General features: G+C 37.6%; 1 protein-coding gene across 3 annotated transcripts in view; it reads right to left on the reverse strand.

The window, feature by feature from the left end:
- Positions 1-12,720, reverse strand: part of LOC135713096 (dual specificity protein phosphatase 3) — a 139,807-nt gene that overhangs the window by 14,717 nt on the left and 112,370 nt on the right. The window lies entirely within an intron of this gene.

The raw sequence follows: 12,720 nt of genomic DNA on the forward strand, positions 1-12,720 counted from the left end.
AAGAATATTAGATGGGGGTGAGTGAAAGTTGATGAACTTTCCCTATTCTGAAACATCCTTTCTTTCAATGTCAGGTTTTATTATTGTGTAAGTTGAGTGTGTTTTGCTTGTCGAATATTCATAAATTACTCATTATTGCCCATTCCTGAGACTTGGATTGTTTAAACAACGCAGAACAATTTTGTCGAATACCACAATTCTTTTACTTACCAAGTAACAATCCTTGTGACTGGAAGATTTATAATTAATTCATTTTATCATAGCATCTCTTGCAGCTTGTGGCTTTATGAAGGTTTAATGTTGTCGTCATAAAATTATTCTATAAAATTATTTTATGACTGCCAAATCAAAACTCAGGGTTCATAGCTTTAGCGGTAGACATATCTGGCAAACAATATTTTGCTGTAGATAATTTTTTACCGTAATTGATAGGTTCTCTGGTGATTTAAAGACGCTTAACTTGGCTGAAACTTGTTCAATAACATCGTGCATAAAAAAATTCAACATTTGATCTGCCCAGCTCTAAATTGTCACTTTTTCTGCTGGTTTGTAATGATTTTGATGTAATCCCGATCAATAACTGAATTTCTACACACTTAAAAAAACGGTTTAAATTTTATTAAATATTCAAATCAAATCCAACCTTCTCACTCAGATTCAGTATCCCTACAAAAATATATATATAAATAGTAAGATTTGAAGCCTCCGCGCCAATAAAAAATAGAGGCTAGCACGCATTAGGCTCATTTTCGTACAGACTTTTGGACCGATCACCAGCAGCAGGGAGCAAACCAATAGAAAGAGCAAAATCGTGGACAAACAATCCTATGCCAGGCAAGCACGCATCGATCAAGCCTTCATCAGCGCGAAATATCGGTAGTTCAACAGACAACAAATCGACGCCGATAGCAGTTAGTAGTATCCTTTTAAAAAGTATTAACGCGTGTGAAACACAGAAAATCGATGTAAGTTTGTACCTCTTGTTGGTCGCATATACATAAGTCCAGTAATGAGTGTTTTCCTGTCGATAAATATAGCTTGATCACAAGATTGGTTTTTTGGTGATACGATTTGGCGCCGGCACGGTATAGATGGCGGGAAATTACGTGTTGGTGTAGGTGTTCATCGAACGACATCTTCGTGAATTAGTTGTAGCAGTCAACAGTAAACTAGCTAATCTCGCGAGTGAATTGAGCACAAGAAATGAGCTAATCGATCGAATAATTGAAGAACTGGCCAGTGCGCGTGCTTAGTGAAATAGGGATTTAGGCTTAAGCTGTAAATATACACACTACGAAAAAGTCATGTAAATTTTAGAGCCCTGAGACCGACACATGCAAGCGGCCCTTTTGACATAAGAATCAGTTGAAAAGGACGAGAAAATCAATTCAATCAAACGCACTTTTCGTCGAGTTGCATAGGTTTCAGTTTCAGGACACTCATGTTTGTTTATGTTCCATGATTTACGTCAAAGCTGAATTACGTCCCTTGTAAAAATAATAATTTCTAAGTGTGTAGGGGTAAGTCACAAGTAATTATTATTAGCGTTATTTTTCGGCCGATCATGATCCGGTGAATAAAATTTTTGTTTTAGTTTCGCAAAATTCTTATAGTATGTGAGATTGTTTAATTTGATGTTTAATTTTAAAGTGTGTTTCGCTGGAATTTTATGGTGGCGGTAAAACTTCAAAAGTTAATCGGCTGTCTATTTAATCAATTTCGAACCCCCGACTAGTCGGCGTGTTACCGGGCAAAATTGATTTGTACGTAACAGGAGATCAGCATTCAGGGAATCCTGATTGGCGCTTAAGTTGATTTTTTAAATAACTAGATCGGTTAATTCCTTCAAAGTGAGTACCACGAGTTGGTGGAATTCCAGTGCGCCACCTGGAGAACGTTACAGGTTTCGACCAAAAACTAATAAATCTACTCGTTTGGGCAGGGCGCGTTGATTTATTTTTTATTGAAAATCATTTGTCAATATACTTTTTCTCGCCAAAACAAAAGATGTGCCACAGAGTTTTGGGTATTGACACATAACATATGTGAAACTTCATGCATAATAGCTGACTAAAATTTGGCCCCTGTTTTGTTATATCGACACTAAGGACCAATGTCAAAAATGTAAACAATAGCTTCTTTCGTAAATTTCTCGTGATTCAAAGTCAATTCATATAAGCCACCAACTCTATCGGATAGGAGGACTCTCGCTCTATTTACACAATCACACTCGCTCTATTTACACACAATCATCGCTCTATTTACACAGTTTTCATACTCGAGAAATTCGCGGAAAAAGTAATTGTTTACGTTTGCGGCATTGGCCCTTATGAAAGAAAAGCAGATATATGGGTGCATGCAGAGACGCGCGGAGAGAATAACAGTAAAACTGGTTGCACGGCCAACTAAGTTATTTTGTCTGCAAGGTTTGGCAACCCGCTATTTTGTGTTTATTTCGTGTGACTTTTATTTTGCGTGACTGTCGTCTGCTTCAACGTCATGGTAAAACGAATAGTCATTGTTAGAAAAATTCCTTCTGTAAAAATACATCGAAAGAAACGTAACAAAATGTCATTTTCTTCTGGTTTCTCAAAGACAGCGTTGTCAGAGGAAATTGGTTTCAATTCTGTCGGTTTCCCCCAATCAAAGCGTGACGGAAATCTCTCGACTATGTAGCGTGATTAATCTACCCGAATTGACAATTGAATTGTTGTTTAGATGAAAGTCGATTTTAAATTGATTTTTTATATTTCAGCTTTATTTCAAAAACGATTTAGATGCATACGTAGCATAGTTGAAAACTATTAGCAGCTCCGGGTGCAGTTCCTGTTTTGGAAATTGTTGCGAATTTGAACGACGGAACCTATAATCGAATTGATGATGATGTAAAAGATTATAATAGGCATTTAAATCTTACAAATTAATTTATAAACCTCAATATCAATACTCCCCACGCTTTTTCTCTTCAAGTGCTTGTGTTTATTTACATGGCGTATCAGAACAACCGAAATTTGAGTTTAGTTCACTCATAATGGCCAAAAGTACAGGATCTCAGCGATGAGTAAATTTGCCTTTTGGTTTTCTGTGGAAAACCTGAAAAATCTGCCGGTAAATGAGGAAATTGACGAAAATTTTATTTAGTCTAGAAGTACAGCTATCCCCCGAAGAACGCGTTACCCACTGAGTTGCACCCACCGCTTTTTTTCGGCGAGGTTTCAACCAGTCCGTTTGATTTTTTGCATGCGAGTAGTGCCAATGGAGAACTAGTCACTCGCGGAAAATCAGAGCGCTTGGTTGAAAACCCACCGAGACAAAGCGGTGGGTAGAACTCAATGGGTAACGCGTTCTTCGGGGAAAGCTGTTGTACCAATAGACTGAGTGAATCCAATCTTTACCTTTCTCATATTCGGAAGTTCTTTCCTGGAAAAACCTGAGAAAACATGAGGAAAATTTACTCATCGCTGAGTTCCTGCACTTTATGTGATTTATGAGTGAACTGAACTCAAATTTGTGTCGTTCTCATTCGTCGTATACATTTCTCGATTGGAACCGCGTTTGATGGTTCGATTGGAACTTTTGGTTTCAGTCTTCACGTGTGTCTTATTTAACATACAGCTTTCCCCCGAAGAACGCGTTATCCACTGAGTTCTACCCACCGCTTTGTCTCGGTGGATTTTCAACCAAGCGCTCTGATTTTCTGCGAGTGACTAGTTCTTCATTGGCACTACTCCCATGCAAAAAATCAGACCGACTGGTTGAAACCCCGTCGAGAAAAAGCGGTGGGTGCAACTCAGTGGGTAACGCGTTCTTCGGGGGATAGCTGTAGTCTCTGGCTGCATGCTCAGTAAGCATTGGCGTTGACGGCGACTCTGCAACTCTTTACTACTATGGTTAAATCCCATAAGCATCTGACAATCTTTGCATTTCATTCCACCATGGTACCAGCAAGCCTCCGTATCTTCACCAGTCTTGTGAGCGGTCATCGCAGTCGACACATTTTCTGTGATAATCCACTGCCTTTGCTTCCGACACTTGTAAACAACCTATCAAATCAGGCGTAACATTTGATAATGACACAAAATCTTTTGTAAACAAACTTTGTAAGGTCCTTTGCACGCGAACCGAAGTACACCCACGAAAACAAATAACATCATCGGGTAGGGGCAACTCTCACCTTTTCGAAAGTGGTATTGGTTTGCGTAGGTGTACTTTGGTTCACGTGCAAAGGACCTTACAAAGTTTGTTTACAAAAGCTTTTGTGCCGTTATCAAATGTTACGCCTGAAATAACAGTACCAAACTAAAATTTCATATGACACTGTCGTCGGAGACCGTCACAAATTAATGTATTTTAGTTTTTCTCATAATAAGAGTTCCTACTTGCTCAAGGAACATTATTGTATATTAGGTAATACCAGAAAGGCGCAAGGAATCCTCAAGGCAGTTTGGCAAAATTGTAGGATATTTTTTATTAACCTCAGATAGTCTCTTCGAATACGTTCAAATGATCCTCAGTCAAGCGTAGAGTAATTTCAGAGAATTTCAAACAACTAAAGAGTAGTTAAGAGTGCATCAAAGAAGTTTAGAGAACTTCTAAAAAAAAGGGAATGTTGAAAATGCTTCTCCACCCCACCACCATTATTCCAAATCACTGATACAGACAAATGCAGACATTTCCTTAGCTTCCGTACATACATTTTGCAAACGTATCTGGCATCCCTGAGGACAGCAGGAATACTACTGGTCATTCACAGAGACTCACATGAAAGCATCGTTCGAATCTCTCAGGAATGCTTGCTTTCCTTTGTTCTTTCGAGCGATTTGATTTGGATAACCTAGAACATCTGGTTTTCATATTAACTGACAGAATCCCAAGGGTTCTTGCTCATAGCATCGCCACGCACTTTGCACCCTTGGTTCTGACAGTTAATGGATTGTTAATTATGGACATCGGCTTTATGCACATGATAGGACATGTTTTGATGCTATTTACATTGTACCAGTCATGGTAGATCTAGTAGATGATTAGATCTAAACTTCTGCATGATTTGGAGAACGTAGAATATCTTCTAATGGCCCTTCGATCATTTTCAACTTCTATTCAATTTTTACACTGTCGAACTCCAGCGGTACTGTCAACCTACCCTCTTCAGAACTTTCTCTAGCTAATAAATTATAACACTTAAGCTTCATGTTGATATTAGATAGCATTTCCAACCAACTCTAGAACATCTGGTTTTCAAATAATTGAATTGTGAACTATGCGCATTGGCTTTATGGACCAGCTTGGAAAAGCTATGATGCTATCGACATTGTAGCAGTCGTGGTTGATCTAGTAAATCATTTGATCTATACTCCCGTATGATTTGGAGAACCTAGAACATATAGTTTTCATATAAATGAATTGTAAATCATGCGCATTGGCTATATGAACCTGCTTCGATATGTTTTATTGCTATCGACATTGTACCAGTCGTGGTTGATCTAGTAGTCTATCTATATTGTACCAGTTGTGGTTGACATAGTAGATTATTTGATGCAAACTCCCGGATGACTGGGAGAACCTTGAACATCTGATTTTCATATAAATTAATTGCCAATTTTAGGCATGGGCTTTATTAATTATACTTGGACATGTTTTGTTACTATTGACATTGTGCCGGTCATTATTGATATATAGTAGATCATTTGATCCAGAGCGTAAAATTATGGACTGCTTAGGCTGAGTGTGAAAGCATTGCACTATTCAATTCATTGCTCTGTCCAGACCGTTCGTACAAAGCGGTAAAGGTTGCCTTCGCTCACACAGCATGCAATTGAGGGATTTTTCCATAGAAAATGTACGTTCATTTATTCAAAACAAGGAACGTGCTGACTGAGTGCTCGGCTGGCAGTGACTCGTTTACTCACGAGGCAGTGAATGATGAGGCAGATGGCAGTTCATATTCATATGAAAATGACTCATTGAACCTGACTGTTTTACGCACTGATTTGATCTAAACTTCCGCATGCTTTGGAGAACCTAGAACATCTGGTTTTCATATTAATGGATTGTTTATTATGGAGATGGGCTTTATGAATTATGCTTGGACATGTTTTGTAGCTATCGACATTGGTTTGGGGTCTCCCTTAACTCAGCTACAAAGCAAGACCATGCTGGAGATGCCTTGGTTCATTTCCCGATCCAGTCTAGAATTTTTTCGGATTGGAAAATTTCTTGACTTCCATGGGCATTGAATGGGATTGACTTGCCACACAATTATACAAATGCAAAAATGGTACAGGCATCGAAAGCTCTCAATTAATAGCTACACAATTAGAAATAACTAATTTTACACGTGACGGAATCCATCTTTCACATAAAGGATGAGACGTAAACAAACATGTCATGTAATATTAAGTGGTCCGAGAGTGAAAAGTTCATTGCTCAACGAAAAGTACGTTTGATTTAACTGAATTTCGCTTCTGTTATGATTCAATGTTATGTCAAAATTGACGCTCATATATGTCAGTTTCAGAGCACCTAAATTTACAAGATTTTTTCTAAGTGTGTTTGTAACACTAAGTTAAGAGCACGCAATAAGCTAATATGCGATAAGCTTATGAATGCGAAGAAGAAGTTCATCTGGTTTTCATATAACTGAATTGTAGATTATGCTAATGGGATTTATGGATCTGCTTGGATAAGTTTTGATGCTATCGATATTGCACCAGTCGTTGTTGATCTAGTAGATAATTTGACCTGTCTCCAGCATGTTTCGGAGAAGCTGGAATACGAGTTAGCAGTGGAGTTCCTGCTTTTACAGGAGGTTAAAGGGTGTCCACGATGAAATTGCCACACTATGAAATTGCTCTAACTTTTTAACCGTTGGGTAGAATTTAATGAAAATTTGGGTGGATTTAGTTCATAGTGCATTATTTACATCCTGCAAGTTTTAAAGTCCTGTGATCAAAACTAAGAAGCTGCACCTAAGCCGAAGTTTTGTCCAGAAGGCCAAAACTAAGGCTGGGCTTCGAACGTTCAAGGTACAAAAGGCCCCTAATTGCGACGAGAAGCAGAACAAGTCCGCCAAAACCCGTGCCAGGAAGTTGTACCTCAACATGCTGACGAAAGTTGAATGCTGCATCATGGACGACGAAACATATGTGAAGGCCGACTTCAAACAGATCCCCGGCAACCTGTTTTTCACGGCCAAGGATAAGTTCAGCGTTCCGGAGCATGTCCGCACTCAGAAGATGTCCAAATTTGCGAAGAAATTCCTGGTTTGGCAAGCCATCTGCACGTGCGGGAAGCGGAGTGCACCTTTCGTGACCCAGGACACGATGAACGGACAGGTGTACATAAAAGAGTGCCTCCAGAAGCGGCTGCTTCCTCTCCTGAAGGCCCACAACGTCCCAACAATCTTCTGGCCGGATTTGGCCTCATGCCACTACTCCAAGGACGTGCTGAAGTGGTATGCGGACAATAAGGTCAATTTCGTGCCGAAAATGTTCAACCCTCCCAACACTCCGGAGCTCCGCCCCATCGAGAAGTACTGGGCGATTATGAAGCAGCACCTTCTTAAACGACCTAAGGTAGTGAAGACAGTCGAGGAACTGAAGAAAGTATGGGTTTACATGCAAAAAACGGTTGATTCACAGGTTGTGCAGAATCTTATGGCCGGGGTTAAGGCCAAGGTGCGGGCATTTGCGTATGGACTGTAAATAAAGTTAAATGAAGTTTAATAGTTATTTCTCAATCCCTGAAAATTTGATGGCAATCGGATGAAAACTCGAATTTTGCGAATCAATTTTGTGTGTGGCAATTTCATCGTGGACACCCTTTAGATTTAAGTTTAACTAGCTTCTAAGTGAAAATGTTCCTTAGGTTACTATATATTCGGTAAGTTGCGATGGTTTCTTCAATCGAGTATTAGTACAAGACACTGAATAAGTCTGAAGTTGTTTATTAATTTGTTTGATAAGGCTCAAACGAATTAACTTTACAGAGCCGAGGATTCTTGGTCACTATACAATACACCTTAAAAGTATAGTCAAAAGGTACAACACAATAAACACTTTATCTTCCGCTATCCAAAAAGCCTCCTCCATCAGAACTGGAGCCGCTTCCAGTGGTTTCATTGTATGGCAGTTCAGCCAACGGGGGTCAGAGGCGCTTCCATTGCAGCAATGGACGCAAAATGTGGGTAGCACTCACACACTCATCACTAAACGGTTGCTTTCCAAAGTCGACGACGCATCGACCTAAAGAACTGCTGATGAAGAACAATGAGAAGGACCACAGACGATCGCGTGGCACACATCGAGAGTGGTCTGCTTTTGTCGACAGACGAGGGAACACTGAATAAGTCTGAAGTATCTGTCGAGGATTTCTTAGTACTCATTCAAATAATTTTGAAGAAGACGTTGTTCGAAAATAAGCTTGCGACCTCATTTGGGACAAAACAAAAGTCAACTTTTTTTCTTTAGGGCAAGTACAGTAAAGTTCCAACTGTTGTATGGACATAGTTCAACTTGTTTTAAATTTCACTAAGTTGAATAAAATATTACGAGCTTACAGTATTCCACAAAGTTGTTTGTCATTGTTTTTCTGAACAAATTTATCAAGATCGCAAATTTGTAGGAATTGATCCAAAAAAGTTACAGGTTTATAAAGTTTCACACACATCTATAAATAACAGACGTTTTAAGAGAAAATCGCTTAGAATCTTAAAATCGCGATATCTTACGAATCCAACTGAGGATGATGTTGAAATTTCGACTGGAATACACAGAATTTGTGGACATTTTTTGTTTATAATAAGGGGACAACGTGTTTAGAGATTTTCAAGCAAAGTGTGGGAGGGTCTGATCAAGTCAGAGAACTTCAGACAAATTAAAAAAAAAAGTTGAATCGTTTCGGAAACTTTGAAAATGTTTGAGAAGCTTAAGATGTGTTTTACGAACTTCAAAAACTTTCGCTAAATTTTATAAGTAATCTGGGAATTTTTTTTTAAATATTCAGGTTGTTAATGATCTGTTCCCATAGTTTATAGACTTGATCTGGGATCTTAAAATATAGAACTAATGGAATTAGTTTGACAATTTAATAACTAAGTTCTCTTAACCATTCCAAAGAAGTAATGAAATTTTTACCCTTCTATGACCTTTTTTTGCCACCAAAATCAAACCATGTTTCTTTGGTAAATTTGAAGCCGTTGAAGCCGTATCAACTACACTAGTTTACAAAACAACATAAAAAGTGTGAACTTTAGTGGTTGACCAACGTTTCTAATGCAAAATCCTACGCTGAATTCAATGCCGTGGGCAGAAAAAATTAAAGTAGAGCAATTTTTGTGATATACAAAAATTTTGATTTTTTGAATTTTGGACAAAAGTACGATTACTAAAATGTCAATATCTTTGGAACTAGTGCACCAATTTTAAATCTTTTTTTTATGAAAGTGAAGCTAAATAAATTTGCTATCGTTCACTAGAATATTATGTCTTAATTAAAAAAATTATTTTGAAGTCATTTAAAAATTTACAGCATTTTTTTTATTTTTCCTGCGAATTTTTCATAAAAATCTTGTTTTAATCAACATTTTTAATGGGATAAAAAGATTAAAAAAATCATTCCATAATTTATTCTTAAAGTCCATTAAAAACTGGAGAAAATGAGCCTTTAATGGATGAAATAGGTTGGAAATTGTAGAAGTTATGAAATTTTTTGTAAAATCATGGAAATTGAATGTTCCAAGATTAGCCGTTGTCCCGCTCCTAGGTTCATGCACCACTTCCAGTAAGCCTTTCTGCGGACGTGTACGCATACAGTGCATTTCACTAACACTACCAGCTGTCACGCAAAATTAAATGGGATATTTTCAACAATATAATTTACGCTAGTGTTTGTGAGACCGCTCGGCGAGAACCTAACGCAACCAACTCAATTTGACAGCTTTCTTTCTTTAACATTGCTTAACGAAGTATACGACAAAACGTGAATTCAAGTGTAAAAATGATCCTCAAAAGTTTTGTTACGCGTGTGGCAACTATATATTTACAAAATCGGTCAATTTCACTGCTTCGTTGCAAACTGCATACAGGCTTTATTTTAAAATTGATCCTGGAGACTTTGACGAACCGTGGATTCCAAAAGTATTATGTAGTTCGTGCAAAACGTGCTTGGCTAGGTGGATGTCAGGCGCAAGGTAAATTGATTTTTTGAATAACTTTCATATAAACAATTTATGTACAGCATGGTAGGGCTTTGTTCTTTCCTGATCGACATTATCTTACTTCATCTATTTTTGATAAGTGTTAATGTCTTACTTACTAACTCACTTATTTGTTATCTGTCAGTCGCTATTTGTCCTTTGACATGCCCACCATATGGCGTCGACCGTTTTGTCATGCAACGGATTGTTATTTCTGCTTGACAAAAGTTAAGCAACAAGGACGTCACAAAACAGTTGAGTATCCACAAGTGGCTTCTATGACAAAACCTGTTCCACATTCAAGTTCGGTCCCGTATCCTGTTTATCCAAAGCGGAAACGAGCGCCCTCTGTTGAATCGACCGTTACAAAAAGTGAGGAGGAATTCAAGGAGGAATGCGAGGAAGACTTCGAGGTGGAATTGGAAAGAAACCCAAAACTGTTTACACATTCCGAATTTAATGATTTGGTGCGAGATCTCGACTTATCGAAGGAGAAATCCGAATTGCTGGCATCACGCTTGAAAGAACACAACATGCTGAGCAAGGAGGTCAAACTTTCTTGTCACAGGAATCGTCACAAGAAATTTGACAGATATATGTTTGAAGAGTTTGTGAGCCATATGATCCAGCTAAATGGCGTTTATTCATCGATAGCAGCAAGTTGAGCTTGAAAGCCGTTTTACTGCATCAAGGGAATGAGAAACCTTCTATTCCATTAGCTCATGCCGTTAATATGAAGGAAACGTATGAATCAATGGCTCTATTGCTCAATTTGATAAATTACAATCAACACAATTGGAAAATTTGTTCCGATCTTAAAGTGGTTGCCATGTTGACTGGATTGCAACAGGGATACACAAAATATATGTGTTTTTTGTGTAAATGGGACAGTCGAGCTCGTAAGGAACACTACGTCCGAAAAGATTTGCCAAAACGGGATAATTTCACAATTGGTAAAGACAACGTTAAAAACGATCCTCTTGTGGTAAAAGAACGCATAATACTTCCACCACTACATATAAAACTTAGGCTATTCAAAAATTTCGTCAAAGCGTTGCAAAAAGAAGGGCCGGCATTCCAGTACTTGAAATCAGTATTTCCAAATTTATCTGACGCAAAGATAAAGGAAGGTGTATTTGTTGGCCCACAGATCAAAAAACTGCTCAATGATTCCGCATTCAATACAGTTTTGACACCAGATGAGGAAGAAGCGTGGAAATCGTTCCAGCGTGTTGTCACAACTTTTTTAGGAAATTTCAGAAGCCCAGATTATCAGGAAGCCGTCGATGAATCGCTCAAAAATTATGAGAAAATAGGTATAAATCAAAAATATTGTGTTTGTTACATATAATTAATTTCAAATCCTTTTATTTCACTGAACACAGGTGTGAATATGTCTTTGAAGATACATTTCCTACATTCTCACATGGATTTTTTCCCGGAAAATCTTGGTGACGAGAGTGATGAGCACGGCGAACGTTTTCAACAACAAATGAAGATGATAGAACGTCGTTACCAAGGGTTTTGGGATGAAGCAATGATGGGTGACTATTGTTGGTTTCTGATTCGAGAAACAAGTTCAAAACATCGAAGACAAAGTCATTCGATTCTCAATCATTTTTAATAAAACCTAAATAAATATATATGTAGAGAAAAGAATCTCCCATGAAAACTTTACATGCGATTTGGATGCTTACAACGACACCTAGAAAAGGAACTCTAAAGCTGTTGAATTTCAGCAACATTTTTAAGTGTTTTGCAAAAATGCTCATAACTTCGACAATTTCCAACCGATTTCATCCATTAAAGGATCATTTTCTCCGGTTTTGAATGGACTTTAAGAATAAATTATGGAATGATTTTTTGAATCTTTTTATCCCATTAAAAATGTTGATTAAAACAAGATTTTTATGGAAAATTCGAAGGAAAAATAAATAAAAATGCTGTAAATTTTTAAAGGACTTCAAAATAAAATTTTTAATTAAGACATAATATTGTAGTGAACGATAGTTAGATTATTTAGCTTCATTTTCATAAAAAAAAGATTTAAAATTGGTGCACTAGTTCCAAAGATATTGACATTTTAGTAATCGTACTTTTGTCCAAAATTCAAAAAATCAAAATTTTTGTATATCTCAAAAATGGCTCTACTTTAATTTTTTCTGACCACGGCATTGAATTCAGCGTAGGATTTTGCATTGGAAATGATCATCACCTTACCGAGTTCAAAAATGCTGTAAACTAGTGCTATCAGACACACCGTAGTTCATCGCCTTTAACTTGCTGTGTGTTCAAACTCGAATAATTCCTTGACCGAACCACTAAGTCACCATCAATAACTAGTGCCGAAGTTTCAGAATATCTCCTTGAAAATGTCAACCCTGACAAATTTTATTTGTCTACCATTCATGTAAACAAAAGGCTATGGTTCAATTTAAGAATATCATATCACCTTCAAAAATGATTTGGCCATGTCTGCTAATCCTTCGTCGGCAACTAATACAACAGAAAATTAATACCAAACA

The sequence above is a fragment of the Ochlerotatus camptorhynchus genome, unplaced genomic scaffold (assembly GCF_037179485.1).
Source record: "Ochlerotatus camptorhynchus isolate MF236.1 unplaced genomic scaffold, CSIRO-AGI_Acam_v1.1 ptg000040l, whole genome shotgun sequence".
NCBI lineage: Eukaryota > Metazoa > Arthropoda > Insecta > Diptera > Culicidae > Ochlerotatus > Ochlerotatus camptorhynchus.